We start from the raw sequence: 14,140 nt of genomic DNA, 5'->3' as shown, positions 1-14,140 counted from the left end.
ACTTGTGCACATTTTTATGCTTAATAATTCTGTGTAGTTGGAGAATACTGATATAGAATTCGAATGTTCCCTATTCTGTTCTACGTTAACATTATTGTGCCAATTTAGATTGTTTGCTGATCTATATCATGTTAAATCAATGTGAAAATTGACTCTTGTTTCACTATTGTCATCTAATTTAGGTTACTTGTGTTCCTAAACATACTGTGATTTCACCTAGTTGAAAATTTGGTGACTCGATTTTGACCTCTCTGAATATGATTACCATTGTTGTTACATGTCTCACACAGGGTTATTGTAAGAAATTAGGGCAAATAACCCCAACAATATGCCTTCATGGCATCATGTGATTCGTATTGAAAAAATTATTTCGTAATTTTTTTGTATTTTGTAATGTGTCTTCATATGTATCTTCATATTTGAATTTACTGATTCATTTTAAAGAAAGAATTAGGAGTATCCGTGTCATATATAAATATAGTATCAAACTTTAAAAGGAAAATTTTCTTTTATTTTGATATGATATCATTGAATAAAAACTATTTTAGCTACCACAAAATATAGGTATCTTCACTTTAATAGTCGGGTAGATTTACTATTATTTTTTCTACCAGGCATACATATATATATATATATATATTGATTACACATGATCGTACACATTACAAATGAATTATACATACATAATATATTATATACTCACCGATTTTTTTTATAGTTTAATCAATTGGATGAACAACTATTTATGTTAATTCTTCAAAAATAATCTTAGTTGCAAATTTTTGCTACATTTATTTTCAAAACTAAATATGTATGTATTTTTTAAATATCATTAATATGGGAAACACGCGCAACGCACGTGTCCGGAGACTAGTAAAAAAAATCCCGAATGAGAGCAACAAGTACTCTTCTCTTCACAATTAATCAAGAATTTAACAACAATAACCACATATCCAGGACTTCTACTTTGACAACAGAGAACTCATAGTCTAGAAAATGCAGTAAAGCACATAGATAGAGTCTCACTGCTCTTGTGTTCAACTATAACCATTCTTTTTCTAAACATGAAAGCATGAACTTGCCAAAGGGGTGCTGGCAGAGGCGTATCTAAAGGGGGGTCACCGGGTTCACGTGAACCCATGGTCCCCTCCCGAGATCATATAGTAGTGTTATATTTTTAAAATATATTGAAATATAGATGTGTGAACTCACACTCGGAGTATCACATAATGCGATTATGACTGGGTGCACCTCTCTCCGGGAGGTTAGAAATTTGAATTTTATTTTATCTTATTTTATTTTTCTTTCTAAAATTAGATAAACTTCTCTAAGTGGTAATTGGTAGCATTTGTTACATTTTAATTAATTCAACACACACACATACATACATACATATATATATATATATATATATATATATATATATATATATATATATTAGAATTCATTTTGGACCTATAATTTTAAAATTTTAACTATTTTCAGTAGGAAAAATATAAACGTCGAACCGATCTAATATATATCATAGATCAATCTTCTTATAATAGTGCACCATCATCTCAAAATCCTGGATACGCCTCTGGGTGCTGGGATGTTGACCTTGCTGCAATTTCATAAGGTTTACTTCAAGGCGCACATGAGGAGCAAGAAGAACATGGTCAAGCTGAAAGTTATGATCTCGATGAGATATCTTAGGTCAAAACCAAGTTTTGAAAAGTGGATCCTCTAAATTAAAGTTCCTTGATTCCACATTTTACATAATAGTGATCATATTTAGTACATGAATTTAATTGGTGATAAATATACCGGAATGCATATGCAAAGTCCCCTAAAAGAAAAATGCACAGACACTCTATAATTAATGTCAAGTTTGGTAATTCATTTTGTTTGATTAGAAGTTACAAATGAGAGCATAAAAGATCACATCCGGATTGAAATTTTGCAGAAAATTCTTCTATTTCTCATTGTTCAAAAGCTTTACTTCTGTAAGATCGTCAGAATCTTGTATTCCACCGTTATCATTATATTGTTCATCATCATCTTCCTCCGCTTCATCAACTAGCTATGATTGTTGCATTCTATGATTGTTGAAGGGAAGTGACTATTCAGCTTCTTCCATATCTTCATCTTTATCATCATCAATATTAGTCACATCCGATTGAAGTAAAGCCTGACATTTTTGTTCCTTCTTTTCATCAACATATTTTTTCATTTCTTCCCTTGCAACATTCAGGCATTGTTCACACTGTGAGATCCCTGCAAGTACCAATCATGTGTTGTTTGTGATGAAAGATTCTGCCATTAGTAACTTTTTTTCAAAAGTTACACTCAACTGCGGCCCTATTGGTCTCACTTGTTCTTTTCCCATATTTCCAACCTGGGTCAGGAGTTTTTAATCGCTGTTAGGATCAAAGAAACATAATTAACAAGATAAACAAAGTAATTGAAGTAAGAACTAGTATTAAAAATGAAGAATACGATACTATGAAAGTACAAGGAATAAAATTAAGAATGAGATATTTGACCTTCAGCTTGGGTTTGCGTTGAGACTTCTTCTTGGTTGCACTATTAGTTGGTTCCAACTTAAACGTAGACCCCTCACCGACATTCAATATCTTTGTGTGCTCATTTCCTCCACTTGTTCCAGAGATCACTGGAGAAGATTCATCATCATCCGTCGTGTCATAAAGTGGAAGATTATCCATGATATATCTGCAGAAAGAAAGCCAGATTGAAATAAATATCCAACACATGTATTGGCTAACTCTGTCCACTAAGGCTTGGACACATGAAAAGAAATTACCTATATTTTTGTCTCCACTGGGATTTGAACCCGAGACATCAGTGTTATTCCTCACTTCATTGACCATTACATGTTTCTTACAACGAGGAAACGAAAGGGTAGCTACTAGGTATGAAACATAATATGACTATAATAAATTATAGAGTAGTGAAGAGCAAGCTAATTCCATATGATAGCATTTGAGCTTTCCCATTCCAAAGATCCTAGACGCGGTACTGCCAAATGCACCTGACTACTGGTTTGACCGATTCGTTGGCAAGTCAAGTAAGGAAAAACCAGTTCATTTAGTCTAGAAAGATCATTTTCGGCCTATCTATCAATTGATCGACAAAAGAAGTGGGATTAAGAATAGGGGAGGAGCTGCTCTTCTCATACTTCGGCTTATGGAAAGACATAACACATCTAATAAAACATGCAAGATCTCTTACGAAGCCATTGCCTATGAAATTTATATATCTCATTGTGGTTTTAATGGAATCACTAATGTTTCTCAAGATGTAGAAGTAATGGAAAGAGTTCAGCTCCTGAAACAAATCAAGTTAATAGAACATTACTTGTTGTCCCCTTCTTCCCAGACATGGTTGCACCCTGAGCCAAGATAAAAAAGGGAACAAAAGAATAAGAAATGAGATTGACAGACTCATATCAAATTTAGAAGCATCTATTATGTTTTAGAAAAAACTTCAACAGTGAGGATTTACGTGACTATTCCTTGTACAATAAATAAGTTTTTGTATGCGACTCATACTTGTTACTAAAAGGGACAAAGCCCTACTTGAGTTAGAGTGTGAAGCGAAGCGCACACTTCATTAAAGACCAATATAAATGGAGACAATAAATATAAGCAAAAGCTCACATTAAAAGCTAAAAGGTAGTTATCACAAAATCCTCCATAGACCATAGGACAAACAAAATCAAATTTATAATGGTTCAACATCTATTTCTCATTGTTCAAAAGCTTTACTTTTGTAAGATCATCAGAATCTTGTATTCCACCGTTATCATTATATTGTTCATTATCATCTTCCTCCGCTCAATCAACTAGGCATTCTATGACTGTTGAAGGAAGTGACTATTCAGCTTCTTCCATATCTTCATCTTTATCATCACCAATATTAGTCACATCCGATTGAAGTAAAGCCTGACGTTTTTGTTCCTTCTTTTCATCAACATTTCTTTTCATTTCTTCCCTTACAGTATCCGAGCATTGTTCACATCGTGTGACGTCCCTGCAAGTACCTATCAGGTGTTGTTTGTGACGAAAGATTCTCCATTAGTAACTTTTTTACAAAAGTTACACTCAATTGCGGCCTTATTGGTCTCACTTGCTCTTTTCCCATATTTCCAACCCGGGTTATAGCAGTTTTTAATTACTGTTAAGATCAAAGAAACATAATCAACAAGATAAACAAAGTAATTGAAGTAACAAGTAGTAGTAAAAATGAAGAATACGATACTATGAAAGTACAAGGAATAAAATTAAGAATGAGATATTTGACCTTTAGCTTGGGTTTGTGTTGAGACTTCTTCTTGGTTGCGCTATTAGTCGGTTCCACCTTGAACGTAGACCCCTCACCATCATTCAATATATTTGCATGCTCATTTCCTCCACTAGTTCTAGAGATCAGTGGAAGATTATCCACGATATATCTGCAGTAAGAAAGCCAGATTGAAATAAAGAATCAAGATGTAGAAGTAATGGATAGAGCTCAGCTCCTGAAATAAATCAAATTAACAGAAGAAAGATTACATGTTATCCCCTTCTTCCCAGACATGGTTGCACCCCTGAGCCAAGATAAAAAAGGGAACAAAAGAATAAGAAATGAGATTGACAAACTCGTATTGAATTTAGAAGCATCTATTATGTTTTAGAAAACACTTCAACAGTGAGGCTTATCAATAATAACGAGAAACAAAATCAATATCTTGGAGTACCTTTGAGCACAAAAAAGATTACAGCGGCACAATGCAAACCTCTCTTGGATAAAATGGTGGGGCGGATCACCTCTTGGACAACTAGGTTCCTATCATATGCTGGGAGGGGTGCAACTTATAAAGAGTGTTCTCTTCTCAATTTAGACATACTATGGGAAAGGCAGAACAATGTGGAATATGGAGGCTAACAGTGCTTTCTGGATAATAAAGAAAATTCTTAAAACAAAGGAGACTATGGAAGTTGTAGGATATGGAGAATCTGAGTTGATCCAGATGCCGAGATTCTCGATACATAAAATGTACATCCAACTAAGAGGAGTATTCCCTAAGGTAACTTGGAGAAGATTAGTTTGTAACAACAAGGGGTCGCCAAAATGGATTTTTATGCTACGACTTGCCATCCATGTGAAGCTACTCACCAAAGACAAACTGCTGAAATGGGGGGTAGTACAAGACGCGAAATGCTCTTTCTGTAATACAACGAAAGAATCTGTAGCACACCTGATGTTTGAATGCAACATATCAACCGGAGTTTGGAAAAGGCTACTAGTATGGCAAGGCGTAACTCGACAAACATTGTACTGGCAAGGAGAAGTGCTTTGGGCTAGCACACACCACAAGGGGAAAACACCAGATGCTGAAGTCTATAGAATGACCATGGCAAGTGCTGTCTATCACATTTGGCAAGAACGAAATGCAAGACTGTTCAAACAGAAGCAACGAAGTGAAGATGAGATTGTGAAGACTATCATACAGGAGATACATCATAGAGGGAATAAGTACAGAAAATTGAGAGGAACATTAGCTAGATTGAATTTTTATCCTTCCTAATCTATAGCTGATGTAGAGGGGACGAAGTAGATGAGGGGTGAGGCTGTTGATGTTGAAGCTCAGGCCTTTGTTTTTTTTAGTGTTGTAACGTTTACTTGGTGATTAAATAAATCAATATTTGCCCCAAAAAAAAATCCTGCTGATCAACCAAGCTTTATATGAGAAAAACAAAATCTGCAACATAAACTTCCATTGTTGTGCTCTAAATTCCGACATAATAAGCCATAAGGTTTATCTTTTTTTTTTTCATTGGTGTAATAAGCATTTATCCTGGATTACTTTATTTTTTAGCTTGAAATGCAACACTTTGTTTATCCTCTAATAAAATTTAAGGTCCTTATAGTGTGGTGTACTTAGGCCCTTGGATGAAAAAGGAGCTACAAAGGACTAGAAAATTCAATCTGTCATACAACAGTCTAACTACGACTATATAGAATTTGTCTTTAAGCCTTGGCGAGACATTCTCATCACACAGTCATCTTAAAATTAAGAATGAGATATTTGACCTTCAGCTTGGGTTTGGGCTGAGACTTCTTCTTGGTTTTGCTATTAGTTGGTTCCAACTTGAACGTAGACGCCTCACTGCCATTCAATACCTTAGTGTGCTCATTTCCTCCACTAGTTCCAGAGATCACTGGAGAAGATTCATCATCATCCGTCATGTCATAAAGTGGAAGATTATCCACGATATTTATGCAGTAAGAAAGCCAAATTGAAATAAATATCCAAGAATTACAAGGAAATGAGTTGATGTTGTAGCATCCAAACTATATTATCATAGGCAATTTGCTCCGATGAAATTCATAAATAACTACCTGAAACTTTACTCTTATATTACTGTTGAGACATAAGTGAACTACCTCAATTATATCATTTAGTTAGAAAGTAAAGTTCAAGTCATCCTGCAGTGAACCAAAATGAAACAAGCTTCATCTTTTCCTTCTATATTATTTTATCGTCGGCAAGTCAAGTAAGGAAAGACCAGTTCATTTTGTCCAGAAATATCATTTTCGGCCTATCTATCAATTGACAGACAAAAGAAGTGGGATTAAGAATAGGGGAGTAGTAGCTCTTCTCATACTTCGGCTTATGGAAAGACATAACACATCAAATAAAACATGCAAGATCTTTTACTATGCCGTTGCCTATCACATTTCTTTATCTCACTGAGGCTTTCATGGAATCACTAATATTTCTCTTTTACATAGAGAATCAAGATGTAGAAGTAATGGAAAGAGCTCAGCTCCTGAAACAAATCAAGTTAACAGAACAAAGATTACCTGTTATCCCCTTCTTCCCAGACATTGTTGCACTCCTGAGCCAACTGCCAAGATAAAAAAAGGGAATGAATAAGAAATGGGATTGACAGACTCATATCGAATTTAGAAGCATCTATGATAAAACATTGATCTGTTTGTTGTCTAATTCTTGAAAGAAGGAATAAGTGAAATGACGCTATAAATGGCATTCTAGATATAACAATTCACAAGAAACTTAAGTTACCTTAAATCCTTGAGATTTGGCACCCAAAAAAAGAGAACAGTTTGCAGCTCCACACAGACAACGAACAGGTGCACCACCAGACCACTCAAAGTTATAGTTATATGAAAGCTCCATTCCAACGGATATATCTCTCTTTGCAAATATTCCTACCCTTGTTTCCCCTAACACTATCCATTTCCTTGTTTCACAATTTGGTTGGCTGGAAAATTCAGGAACACACAGTTTCACTTCTCATCATTTCAATAACTGAAGTTTCAGCACTTACCATGAATGATTAATGAATCTTGCTAGACTTCCCTTCTTGGTAGCATCAATGAAAAAATTCGCGTTCAGTGACATGATGTATGCGTCCTTGACCTCTGCACAAATCATATGAAATTATATAGTAGTGATCGCTCTGTAGAAGCATTGATAACCATCTCTATTGTCGGTAACTTACTATGAGCTTCATAAGCCAGACACCTTTTCTTTGCTACTTCAGATGATAGCACTTCTCCACAGTATTCCATGATGAACTATCCATCCTAATGATGTAAAGAGAGGAAGAATTGGTTGATAGAAGCTAATTAGTAATTATGAATAATCCATAAGCCCATAACTACAGTTACTTCTCAAAGGCTTCCGATATATTCCAGAGAAAATAGTAATTATGAATAAGTCATAACTACAGCTGCTTCAGCAGAATTACCTTTATATTCTCATCAGCTAAAATACCCCAACCACGCCCAGAAGTCCTAAACAACTTAGTTTTTGCATATTCACATTTCTGGAATCTCTGTGGACAACAAGCAAAACACTTCAAAACAATATACCAAAAAATATCTAAATGACACATTATCTCTTTCAAACATGGCATTGAGTAGAATCTCCCATTAGTTATTGACACAGTCTCCTCCGTGAAGTAGATGAAAAGATAAATTTAAGTGAAGAAAGATTTTCAACAGGGAAAGAATTAAATGACAAGCAACAATTTTTCATTATTTTCATTTACAATGGAATAACTGAAGGGGAACCTTGGATGGTAAAATTGTCTCCATGTAGGTCACGGGTTCCATCCATGGAAGCATCCACCTCAACTATTTTTTTTATAACAGTGGTGTTTGGGCCAGCTTGCGCCCACCTCAATTAATTTCATGAAGTAGCAGGTAAGCTTTGTCCGCCAAGGCTTGGACAGATAGAAGAAATTACCTAGTATTTTTACCTCCGCTAGATTTTCACCTTGAGATCTAATGGTTCTCAGTCCACTTCATCGCCAGTAGGCAACACCCTCAATGTTCTATTAAGGATATTGCTTATAAGAATTTGAACAATTAACCCTATACGTATACGACAAATCCAGACGCATTATAACTATGACAATCAAGGTAAATGTCGTATGCTCCACTCTTACCACACAAATACTTGAGTTTTAGAATTTTTTGTTAACATAGAGACTTGACTTGATAGATTTACTAGCGTGAAATAACTGAAAAAGTTAGTTAAGATGAAATATTGACTTGACATATTAAATAATGTGACATTACACATTGTCCACGTTAGACGTGTAACATGATGTAGTGCTCATGTTAGACTTTGTCAGAACAGTTTTGCAGTACGGAATTGGCCCAAGTGAGCAAGACTGATCCCATGAAAGGTGAAAGAAGAGAAGAAAACAATGGACACATAAAGAAATAGATGCAAGAAGCAGTTTGTCAGACGCCTCCATTCTGATGATTCATCTCAAAAGGTTGATTTATAACAGACTTGCCAGAAAAGAAAAAAAAATTTCGAGCAGAAGACTAGCTACTTCCATCCATTTAGAAGTTCCCTATGCCAGATTGATATGAAGATCGTGATATCTTAGTGGCTAATAGGGAGGAAATTCTTAGAATAATAGTCAGAATTCTACTTGGGTATGAGGAAGAGTCCCATGACGCGCAAAGGAAAAGATAGCATTAGGAGACTGATAAAGAAGAAAAATGCAGAAGTAAAAACATAGAAATTTGACAAGAGAAGAAACTGGATAAAGCTCTGTCACATGAAATATATGAGGAACATAATGTGGAAGAGTTTGAACCTATGCACACTGTGCATGGAGGAGATAATTTGACCTTTTGAGGATAACTTGGTTAAACAGTTGAAGGACATAAAAGCTTTTCTCACAATTTGCATCCTTTTCTTTTTGTTTCTTTCTCTTCTTTTTCGCTTTTTCGATAGTTTTCTAAATCTTTTTTTTTTCAAAACATAAAACTGTTTTTCTCAACATAAATCTGTAACACAAATTTGATGCACTACCAACAAAAAATCTGTTATAAGTTCAGAAAAAGATATGAACATGGTAAAAGTGTATAAATATAGAGAAACGTCATGAAATGTTCAACTAATTAACCAAATCATCTAATTTACCTGATTCCTGCAATTTTCACCACTCTGACAGTATCCTAGTGTACACTCAGTGCTGGTCAGTACATTTAAGCATCTTTCTCCACAAGCAGTTTCAGGATCAGTGACACCATATTTGCATTCACAAACAACGACATCCTCTTCTTTAAGTTTCTTATGTCTGTAAGACATTAGAACATTCCAATTAAAATTGAGTAACTAAAGCCAAGATTAGTGAATCGAAAACTATTAAACTCCAAATCAAGGCACACATCTTTTAGGGTACACATTTTCTCTCTCTTCTTTTTGGTGATTTTTTTGAGATTCAAGTTAAGAGATCAGAATCTTCAATCTTGGAAGACAAAAAGCTATAAACCACATAATGAAGAAGTAGGACACAAAATTTTCTTATGAATGAAACTGAAATTTATTTCTCCATCATAGGAAGAACCTATTTTTTTTGTTTCTCCATCTTATAGAACAAAGAAAAAGATGAACATAAGCATTGTAAAATACATTAGTTTCAACTAACGAAAAATTCTTCCTTTTAAGCTTGGACAAATAATCATAATATGGAGGAGTCCAAATTTCTTCTTTTACTCATTTTCTTGCCAGTGAAATTATATCTCATGACATCCTTGGCAGATCATGGAATAAGGTACACTAGTTAAACAAAGTTTAGTCTCTTAAAAAAAAAAACTAACTTTTTGGACCGTGAGTATAATCAATATGCTATCCAAGTGGTTCTAACAATTATAAACGAAGACACAATAATTCAGAAGTCTAAGCAACAAGTGTATGAAAATAAGCTTAAGTTTAAGGATTATCAAAAGAAAGAATGCAGTTAACTGGTGGTACTAACAATTGTAAATGATGGCACAATAATTCACAAGTCTAAGCAACAAGTGTATGAAAATAAGCTTAAGTTTAAGGATTATCAAAAGAAATAATGCAGTTGACTGGTAAGGAGACCATCATAAGAAAAAGCAACGAAAGAATTGGAGCTCACTTTCGCCCTAAAAACTCATTTTGAGTTATATGAACAAATGGTGTTACTCCTTCCGGCAGTTGGACCTTCAATAAAGAAAAAAATATCGATTCACCTCATGACTTGATATAAATAGGCATATTGTAATGAAAAATCACTTATAATATAAGCAAAGGGGCTGCATTTCTTATACAGTCACCATAAACATTACTATACAGTGTGATCTTTAGAAATATACGACTAACAATAGGCAAATAATATATCATACAACTAATTGTTTAGATAAACCATGTCACTGATGTGAGCATCCATGTTTTAATGGAAGGGAAAATAAAGTAACTCAATAATAAGGAATGCGCACCATAACATCAACCATCCAAACACTAGGATATTCAATAAGAGAACATTTCAATAGGTAAAGTTTATTAACAAACACATCAGCATTAAAATGGGTATGGAATAGTAGAACACTTATGACTATAGCTCTTTCCAAGTAGTCAATATTGTCCAAAAAAGTTGAAAATGACTTATATTTTTCATCTACATTTTTTAATAAGCCAAAGTTTGTTGAGAGAACAAACCTGACTTTGCTGAGGAAGATCAACTATTAAGGTACGCCCCACAACTTCTAAGCAAAGATTTGAACCATCCTCCATATGTGTATAGTCCTGAACCCAATGATTTATAAGTTGTACATATATATTAAGGTCCTTTACCAAGTGTAGTAAGTATATCGGATGTGTTTTAGGAGCGTAAGTTACCTCAAACACCAAACCAAGTTCAAAGCATTTTTATCGGCTAAGGTTTTACATTAGTTCATACAAAGGTCAATTTTAAATGACCACATCTCTCAGCATAGAATGAATGAGGTGGTCCATTACCTATCAAATTAAAGGTCTATGAGTCTTCTTTCCAACGCTACCAGATTTGCATCATTTCGAGTGTGGCATAAAAGGTTATGACAATTTTACCAGAGACTATCATATCAGAGTTTTCAGAGTCAGTAATTACGAACCTCATTCACACGTCATGAATTGAAGTATGACCCATACTGTCAACTCGTGAAACAAACTTTTGAAAGTCATTTATTTGTCTGATTTTCATGGACCCAATTACGGATCATAAAGCCATTTACGGGTCCGTAATTCGATCCCGTAGAATGAATTTCTGAGACTTAATATTTTAGTCTGACAAACACGGATGGGATCTATGGCTCGTAGATCAAACCACACACCATAGATGACCTCGCGGAAGGTTTTTCGATAACTCTAATTAGGGATTCTTTTATCTTTTGCCACTTTTCCTAAGCATAAGCCACGATTTTTTTACTTCTATTAGGGGAATATATTCCATAAAGTACTCAAATTTCTTTTATATTCCATGCTATCAACTCCCCAACTCAAAAAGAAATCATAAAGAAGACAAAAACTAGGGTTTCAAGGCTTCGAAACAAGTTCTTCTTTCAAGCTTAATTCTCACAGGTATATAAGGCTTCAATGAGAGTATCTCTTCTATTAGTGTTTAACAGAGGAGAATAAGAACTGATTGAAGAAAACATGGAAAAGTGATTTATATTGATAAATGAGACTGAATAAATACATAGCAGCTTAACTAAGATGATGTAAAGTAATGCTAAAAAATAGGCTAAAGTATTCGTTACCCCCCTGAACTTGAAGCTTTTTATTCAGTGTACACCTAAACTATATTCTGATTTAATTACCNCCCCCCCCCCCCCCCCCGAACTTGTTTATTCCTCCATAATGTACACCTTTTTTGTCCACCTGCTCCTATTGTGATTACACGCGCGCGACAGCTGGCAAAAGTGGTGATGTGGATTTCCACCTGGATAAATAATAGCCATTTAGATAAATTAATATGGCAAAAATAAATATCAAACATTCATTGTTTAAAAGTTATTTTTGAATAAGGGCTGATTTCGCGGAACTCCTTCTGGATTTGGGTTTTTCTAGACGTGAAGTTGGTCGATTAAATTTCAAATTTGTCTGAAATTCTTACCAAGTAAGTGTTAATCTTTGTTTCCTTTACTTTTCATTTACATTTTGCCCTATTTTTCATTTAAAATATGCCAAATATTAAAGAAAAATGGAGATTTTACGTTTTTTTTTTTACCGTTGTAGCTTTATGATGTGGCAAAAAATCACTTCCTCACGCGCCTAGTAGAGTGTGTTGTCAATTTCTATGCCAGGTGGACAATAAAGGTGTACACGATGGAGGAATAAACAAGTTCGGGGGGGGGGGGGGGGAATTAAAACGGAATATAGTTTAGGTGTACACCGAATGAAAAGATTCAAGTTCAGGGGGTAATGAATACTTTAGCCTAAAAAATATGCTAAAACTAAGTTACTGTTTGCTGAAATCGAGGAACTAATACTTAACAGTAACTAACAGAGTTTAAAACAAACTAGGAAACAGAAAATTGCTAAAATATAGCAATTTATTCTGGTGTGCACTTCCTCTCATTCCTAAATTATTTTGATTTTCAAGAATTCTTCAAGATTTTTTTTTGGTAATTAGAAATTTTATTAATCACCAAAATAGTAGTTACAAAGCTAAGCCAGCAACACTCTACTGGCTATCTCACTAAAACAGTAAACAAAACAACAACATATTCTAAAAACTACATTTATCTAGGAAGAGTCTGGCTGTCATATTAGCTCTAACACAACATACACATGCTATTCTTCTGGCTATATTCTCCATTGTGGTCTCATGCTTCTCAAATATTCTTGTATTCCTCTCCTTCCATAGTGTATATATGTACTCAGCATAAATCAGTCTCAGGGCCCGTGCTTCGGGATTTTTCCCTTTAGTCTTTACTATGATCCATTGTTGACTGACAATAACATTACTGTTGGAGTTTTGATTTATCCATTGGAGCAACCTCCTCCATATCATGCGAGCAAATATACAATCATAGAACAAATGATCACTTGTTTATTCTTCTTGATTGCACATAACACATACAGGTTCCACTTGCATTTTCCATTTCAACATTCTATCTTTTGTGAGGAGCCTATTTTGAGCCTGCAGCCATATTGTAAAGATTGCTTTTGGCCTTGCTGAGTAACAACAAATAAGATTTCTCCATTCAACCTTTGAAAAACTGCCAAGCATTTGTTTATAAGCTTGTCTAATCATACTTTTCTTTCCCACAACTTCATTATGTAGTATATGAAACATCTCTTTTGTCCCCAGAATCTTTCTGACCATCCAACAAGCTTGAGCAGGAACTCTGACCTCTTCCATACTTTGGCCTTTGATGTAGTAACTGTGAATCCATCCATAGCCTATCTTGCTTTTGTTCTATATCCCAACATATTTTTAATATGGCTGCTTTGTTCCAAACTTTTAAATTCACCAAGCTAAGCCCTCCAGTAGACTTAGGTGTACACATCTTGTCCCATGAAACAAGTGCTCTCTTTGTGATCACATTTGCTCCTGACCATATATAGCTTCTACACTAAGCTTGGATTATTTTCATCACTTTTGCTGGTAGCACAAATATTTGAGCCCAATAAGCTTGAACTCCAAATATCACTGTCCAACTACTCTCCCTGCATAAGATAATTTCTTTGCTGTCCAGGAGGAGATTTTTGCCACAATTCTATCAATCAAAGGTTGCCATTGAACAATGCTGAGTTTCTTGGTGGCCAAAGGAACCCCTAGGTATCTAAAAGGCAGTTCACCAAAACTATAAC

General features: G+C 34.7%; 1 pseudogene; it reads right to left on the bottom strand.

The window, feature by feature from the left end:
* Positions 1–2,101: 2,101 nt before the first annotated feature.
* On the bottom strand, positions 2,102–13,726 carry LOC125869823 (histone-lysine N-methyltransferase ASHH1-like; annotated as a pseudogene).
* Between the last annotated feature and the right edge of the window lie 414 nt (positions 13,727–14,140).

This window comes from Solanum stenotomum, chromosome 7, assembly GCF_019186545.1.
Source record: "Solanum stenotomum isolate F172 chromosome 7, ASM1918654v1, whole genome shotgun sequence".
NCBI classification, from domain to species: Eukaryota; Viridiplantae; Streptophyta; class Magnoliopsida; order Solanales; family Solanaceae; genus Solanum; species Solanum stenotomum.
Note: the sequence above shows the minus strand (reverse complement) of the source record. Positions and strands in the feature narration are given on the sequence as shown.